Below are 5131 nucleotides of genomic sequence, written 5' to 3' on the forward strand. Positions count from 1 at the left end.
ATGTGGGTCAGGGCGGTTTGGAAAGAGCCAAATGGAGAGGAGGAGGGAGTCATCCCAGAGGTTTGGGTGAAAGACAACATGGTACACTGGCCACCAGGGGCTAATGTAACTAAAGCAGCTAAAGAGATGCGAACGCCAGCAAGTAGCTGGAAAATGTTTCCCCTGCTGAAAATCAAATTCAAGTCAAGTGAGTTAACATCCATTTTTAAAAGTGAAATTGTTTTTCTACTAATCCAGAAAGATATTAAAAGCTTGTTTTTTTCTATTTACTGTAGATAATCGGGAAATCTGTGAGGCATTCGACCAAACAAGTACTGCAGAACTCAGTGAGGAAGAATGTGGTCCTGTCAAGAGGGTATCAAAGAAAAAAAAAATACCCAGGGTTTATTTTAGGTACAGAATACTTTCTCATTTTGACAGGTCTCTAGTTTCTGGTGCTGGAGGATGATATATGTTGTGAGACTATGTATGGTAATTATACTGTTGTTTCTCCACTTACACAGATGAGGATGAAAGCGGGATGAAACAGATTGGTGGGTTTTTGGAACAAAAACTATTCATATTTCAAAATTTACAAACTCAAATCGGCAACTTCCGGTGAAAACGAGTCTACATTGACCTCCATAAAGTGCCGAAATGATGACGTCACTTTGTAGGACAACTCGAAAGCTAGCGGCGCATGAGTTCCCTCGATCGAAAAGCTTTGCATTTTCCCCATAGACTTTTGAAAAAATTGCAAAAAAAAAATAAGATCTTGTGTTTAACAAAGGGTTGTGACCCTTACACGTTTTGTCCAAAATTTATACATTTTGTAGCCTTTATAAAGTTTTTAAAAAAACATAATAAAGTAAAAAAAAACACAAGCAGGTTATAACTGGTGTGTTTTATGTCATAGATCAAAACGTGAAAATATTTAGAGGCTTTGTTCACCACAGACCTTATTTCAGGCGATTTAGCAAAAACCCATTCAAAAATCCCATAGGCTTTAGATCAAGGGAACCGAGAGTGCTAAAATGCTAACTCACTTCCGCGTTTTGGCCTACAGAGGGACGTAGTAACTTCGACACTCTATTGTAGATAATACAGTGTATATAGTTGTTGCCAATCCTTCATCTTATTGTTACATTTGGTTGTCTTTCATCCCTCTGGTCTGCCCTTTCCAAAACCACCAAGGATTCTAGAAATGTCTAACCAGGCATTAGGATCAAAAGAAAAAAATTATAAATCTAGGTTCAGCAGTCCACTCCATGACTCTCACTTTCTTCTCCAAAGTTCTCACTCTCCATGCCAGCTGGCCCACACTCCGACCCACAGCACCCCACGCAAGCAGTTCCACACTCCACGCCAGCGGTCCCACACGCCTCACCACACCACTTCACGCCACCGGTCCCGATCTCCAGCCCACAGCACCCCACGCAAGCAGTTCCACACACCACACCACTTCACGCCACCGGTCCCGATCTCCAGCCCACAGCACCCCACGCAAGTAGTTCCACACGCCACCCCTGCTGAAAAATCCAGCTAAAACCAGCCAAGGCTGGTTGGCTGGTTTTGGCTGGTCTCCCAGCCTGGTTATAGTTGGTTTATCAGGCTGGTTTTAGAGGGTTTTGAACACTTTTTCAGCTGGTCAGGCTGGTCTTAGCTGGTCAAGTTGGTTTTAGCTGGTCAGGCTGGGAGACCAGCTTGACCAGCTAAGCCAGGCTGGGAGACCAGCTTGACCAGCTAAGTCAGGCTGGGAGACCAGCTTGACCAGCTAAGTCAGGCTGGGAGACCAGCTTGACCAGCTAAGTTAGGCTGGGTGTCCAGCTTGACCAGCTAAGCCAGGCTGGGTGACCAACTAAAACCAGCTACTTCCAGCTTAAACCAGCTAAGACCAGCCAACCAGCCTAGGCTGGTTTTAGCTGGATTTTTCAGCAGGGACACCACACCACTTCCCGCCACCGGTCCCGATCTCCAGCCCACAGCACCCCACGCAAGCAGTTCCACACGCCACACCACACCACTTCACGCCACCAGTCCCTATCTCCAGCCCACAGCACCCCACGTAAGCAGTTCCACATTCCACGGAAGCGGTCCCACACGCCACACCACTTCACGCCCACGGGACAGCACTCCACATCAGCGCTCCCGCTCTCCTAATGAGTGCTCCCAAAGACCAGGTTGGGGGAACCAGCACAGAGAAGGCGGAGAGCTATTCCCATTAGATAATGGAAGTAAGCCACCTCATATTCTTACTGGAAGTGGTAGTTTTTGTGAATGGGACAAATGTTTTTCATTCTAATTTGACTTTCAGAATTCCAAAGGCGGGTCCTCTATCTTCTGTCTGACATTCGGTCTAAGTTGTCAGAGATGGGCCAAAATCGTGAGCCCCCAGAGTCTCAGTTCCACCTTGAGAAGATGAACGGTAGGCGTGAGCTGAAAAATCTGGAAGGGCAACTGGCCGATGAAAAAAAGAGGAATGTGATGGTCAGTATAACAATGCCAGGCCAATACTAATACTGTTTTTTTTTTCTGTTTCTGATGGTGGAAAAATCTTTTCAGGTGTCTCGGTTAGTCAGGATTGGGGGTGCAAACCTTGAGGACTGTATAAAAAACATGATGAAAAGGTAAAGAGACCATCCTTTGGTGCATTTCTTGGATCACTCTTCTAGCTCAGGGGTCGGCAACCTTTGCCAAAAGAGCCATTTTGGGCCGTCTCCCACCAAATAAAATTTGTCTGGTGCAGCAAAATATATGTAACCTTTAAAGGGGAAATGAAGCAGTCAATCAAGTTTACATGATTTACAAGATGGATTTCCACTATAATCAACAATTATATAAGAAACATGACAAATGTAAACAAATGTAAGAAAAAAAAAGAAAAAACGTTATATCTTTCGCCGCCAGGGCACCGCCATTTTGCAGTATTCTAACATGTGACGTCACAGGGTTGGTTGGGTTTAGTTTAACAGGCTCTAGGCAGTGAATATCGCGACATCAAACTGTTTACACCAGTGTTTTGACCGCGAACGACTAATTTTAGGTACAGTCATTTGATAAAAAGACGATGTGTAATGTTATATGTGGACAAACTGCACATAAACATTGTTCACGATGTCTGCCATCATATTCCCATCTCGTCAACACCATGTAAGTTAAGTTGCTATGTAGAACAGCCAGTGGTGGTTTGGGGCGAAGAGCGGGTTTGCAACGCTACCAGGTGTCAGTGTGACTGTTGTACTTTGCTTTCAAGAGGTTGATCTTGAGGATGTATTGCGTGGTCAATTCTGCATCACCAGTGCGCACATTTACCATGCTGTGCCGGGAGGTAACTTTGACAATATGTGCGCCGTTGATGCAGAATTGACCACGCAATACATGCTCAACCTCTTCAAAGCAGATGGACTCTGACATGGTGGGCATCGTAGTACAACAGCCACACTGACACCTGGTAGCATTGCAAACTGGCTCTTCACTCCAAACCACCACCGGCTGTTCTACAACAACGTAAGCAACGTAACTTACATGGTGTTGACGAGACGGGAATATGATTGCAGACATTGTGAACAATGTTTCTATGTGCAGTTTGTCCACATATAACATTACACATCGTCTTTTTGTCTAATGACTGTACCTGACATTAGTCGTTTGCGGTCAAAACACTGGTGTAAACAGTTTGATGTCGGAATATTCACTGCCCAGAGCCTGTTAAACTAAAGCCAACAAACCCTGTGACGTCACGTTAGAATACTCCACAATGGCGACGAAAGATATAACTTTTTCTTTTATATGTTTAAATTTGTTATGTTTCTTATATAAATGTTGATTATAGTGGAAATCCATCTTGTAAATCATGTAAACTTGATTGACTGCTTCATTTCCCCTTTAAAGGGGCATATGGCAACTCTAGTCATATCTTCGCTGATTTTCACTTTTGTTTCACCCCCTACAGCTGTGCGGCGTATATTTTTTTTGGATAGAAATAGATAGGGCTGGGTATTGAGACAAATTTCACAATTCGATTCGATTTCAATTCACAAGCTTGCAATTCGATACGATTTTGATTACGATTCAATTCAATATCGATTATTTTGGATATCAGTTACAATAAATGGTAATGGCAATGGCAATTCAAAATGTCTCACTTTCAACATTTGATATGTCATTTATATTCTATTGTGAATAAAATATAAGTTTATGAGATTTCTAAATTATTCCATTATTTTTTTACTCACAATTTGTACAGTGTCCCAACTTTTTTGGAATCGGGTTTGTGACGCACACACACAACTGCACATGCACACACACAGGCCTTACATTCTGTTTGACTGTGTTATTGTTGCAAACATGCTGCTCTAAACTCTAGTAAACTAGTGTTTTCTGTCGGTGTCAGCAGCAAAGATAAAGTTGATGATGCTGACTCGCCTTCACAGTGAACGCGCATAGGCCTAAACGCATAGGCTACTTCGAATTAGCCTACTTACGCAGAGAGTTGCCAATTTATTTCGTTTTTAAATGTTTTGTTTTAAAGTAGACATTTAAAGCTTTAGTTCTCAGTCTGTGAGGCAAGCATCGCGGTGTTTCGGTTCATATGAGACGCGCTCCAGTTCACACGCGCGCCTCTGTGTCCTGATTGTCTGATATTTACTTATAATGTGTTAATCCAGTCAATTTTTTGATGAAACATTAATTAAAATGAAGATAGAATTTATCTGAAACGAAATTTACAAGCTTTCTACAAAACAAAACTTAATTGGTGGTCAAAATCATGATTCATGTCTGACCCACTCCAAATATTTTCCGATAGCCTATATTGGGTATAGCTTTAGATCCTATCTTACTCATCTCATGCGGTTCACTTTTCATATAGCCTACTCAACATAGACGAAATAATAAAAATAAGTAACATAATATTATTAAATATGTAAAACGTAGCCTATGTTTATTTTATGTTTTTTTTTTTACTTATTTAAGCGTCACGCCGCTCCGCTTTGCTCACATTCTATGTAGCCTATACATGCATATGTAGTTCTCTTTCAAGCATACGTTTCGGTGTCTCACTATGGGATACGCCCCTTCCGCGTATTCCTCAGAAGCCCTATTACATTACGCCAGCCCAATTGGCTGGCAGACATGACGCTGTGTCTGGGAG

At 42.4% G+C, this 5131-nt stretch overlaps 1 pseudogene; it reads left to right on the plus strand.

Moving 5' to 3' along the window:
* Positions 1-2610, plus strand: LOC148997134 (uncharacterized; annotated as a pseudogene).
* Positions 2611-5131: the final 2521 nt, after the last annotated feature.

The sequence above is a fragment of the Pimephales promelas genome, chromosome 2 (assembly GCF_988280905.1).
Source record: "Pimephales promelas chromosome 2, fPimPro1.hap1.1, whole genome shotgun sequence".
NCBI lineage: Eukaryota > Metazoa > Chordata > Actinopteri > Cypriniformes > Leuciscidae > Pimephales > Pimephales promelas.